This window comes from Elephantulus edwardii, unplaced genomic scaffold (assembly GCF_000299155.1).
Source record: "Elephantulus edwardii isolate Elephantulus edwardi_28Jun2011 unplaced genomic scaffold, EleEdw1.0 scaffold00020, whole genome shotgun sequence".
In the NCBI taxonomy this organism is placed as follows: Eukaryota; Metazoa; Chordata; class Mammalia; order Macroscelidea; family Macroscelididae; genus Elephantulus; species Elephantulus edwardii.
Window position 1 is genome coordinate 3,694,887 of NW_006399770.1, and position 2,482 is coordinate 3,697,368.

A 2,482-nucleotide genomic window follows, 5' to 3' on the forward strand; every position below is an offset into this window, starting at 1 on the left:
CTTAGAGAATCAGAAAGGAAAAGCTGTTTGGAGGTAGTAACATTCAGGATAGGCTATGATGTATCACAAAAACTGTATGGTACTATATTTTTACAAGTTAGCTCTGGTGGACTAGTTGTAAGGAATTATGTTGCCATCTCAAGTGCAGGTGTTTTGAGTTTGCCAATTTCTCTGAGAAAAGAGGTAATCTTCTGTGCAATTCACAGTTTCTGAAAACCTACTAGAAGCTCAGCCATGACGTCACGGCACATAACAAAACTATAAACTAAACGTGTACTATGTACAAACTTTTTTTTGTGCTTGTTATTTCATTCTTACTGCAGTCTTTGTATTAAGTATTTATCAATGAGGAAACCGAGGGGTTAAGTGCTAATCAAAAGCTCCGCAATACAAATGTATCAAACTCTGAAGGGGAAAACTGAGCTACTGGTTTCATAAAGATAACTGCCTTGGAAGCCCTGTGGTTCTATTCTGTCCTGTAGGACAACTCCAAGTTGGAATAGATTTTTGTTTTCTTTTTAATAAAGACATCTGAGAAAGTCATCAGGCACTTGGATGGATACATGAGTCTGGAGTTAAGAATGAGGTCCTGGGATGGGAGTATATATATATATTTGGGAATTGTCATCTTATAGGCAAAGGATTAAGCCCTAGATGATTAAACCGGATAAATTTTTTGTGTAGGGTGGCAGCTGCAATGGTGAAGGAATACTGCCTTGAAAATCCCCAGAAAGAAAATAACAACAACCCTCCATTGTAATAATCAGATACAAGCTATATAAATTGTGTTCTGTCATCATTTTAGAATGATAACATTTATCAAGAAGTTGGAACAGAAAAAGCTCCAGTATGAGATCTTTGTTTTAATTCAGTTGATGGCACTGTAATAGCATTTACTACTGTCACTAATGCGCTATTTGCCTGAACAAATCTATTTGTTGGTGAAGACATTTATTCTTTTATTTTCTTTCACTGTGATAGTTGTAGTCAGGTGGGTTTCCACTCTATTTCCCCTAGGGAATTACTGTTGTTTTGTATTTTGTACCATTGGATCATAACTGACCAACCCATAGCTGACCCTCAGACAGATTTTCAGAGGCAGTAAATTTCACAGGCATAGGAGTAGATTGCCCATCTTTCTCCTGTGGAGCAGTTGATGGATTTGAACCACTTGCTATTGTGGGTTGGCAGTGCAGCTCTTTACCACTAGGCTACCAGAGTTATTGGAAAATTAGGTCAAACAAGCATTGAGGACTTTTCCTTCATAGGGTCACTATGAGTCGCCTGCAACTCAACGGCACTTAACAACAATAACATCAACACAGAGAGATCAGCTAGCCCAGTGGACAGAAAGCGTTGCTACCAAGCCAAAGGTGGGTGACTTTTAATCCATGGCCCTCGGGCCAGTCTTTCATTGTGTTTGTTCAGACATTCCTCTAGGTCGTATAGCCCTGGTGTACAAGTTGCCGTACAGTGGTAACTTGTGGTTGATGTGAGGCTGCACACTATGACACTGATGTGTCAAATGCGTTAATGGTTAGTTACCCAATGCAGAGAGTGGGGTGGAGCTTCCTGATTAAAACAAGCGTGGAAGGAAAAGTAGCATCCACTTCCATAATAGCGTGCCTCCAGAAACCCTATGAACCTGGAGAGAGGATGAAAGGCACCCAGGCATTGAGGACTCTCCTTCATAGGGTCGCTATGAGTCACCTGCAACTCGACGGCACTTGACAACAACAACAACACTAGAGTTATTGGAATAATAGGTCAAAATATAAGCTGCTCCGTTCCCTTAAATATTTCTGAGGATATGTCTAGTTAGCCAAGAATGATACTGATGAAAACTGTACATTTCATACCTAGAATTACAGTATAACTAAATAAGAAAATTAATAAAAATAGTCCCAAAATTCCAATGCACTCAGTTATTGTCAGTGCTTGTGCTGACAATATCATGTATCTATCCAGAAACGTTTTGAAGGCTTTTAAAACATATTTTCAGCCAATAAGTCCCTTATGGACTGTGTCAACCAGAATACCTTCCTCCAATAATAGCCTAACAAAGTGTTTCAAATTTTATTTCTGTCACTTGTAACCAAAATTTCTGGAGTTATATGAATTGCTTAAGTATATGACCTAGGCCATTCTCACAGGGTAAAACTAATTACCTATAGCTGTTGGAATATATTTGAAGAAAGTTTCTGACTAGATCCATTACTGTAATGCTACTTCTTGTTGTGAGAACTTTCTGGTGGGTTTTCAGAGGGAGTTAATCACAGGGGATGAAATTGCCCATCTTTCTGCAGTGCAACTGGTGAATTCAAACTGTGTGCCTTTGGTAATTCAGTGCAGCTTCTAGCTACCAGAGCTCCCTATATGTACAGCAAATGAGAGTGCAGAAGTCTAGAGAAGAGCTACACTGCCCACTGCCATGAGTATCTTTTTTTTTATGTGCTTTTTTTTTCTATAATTATATTTTATT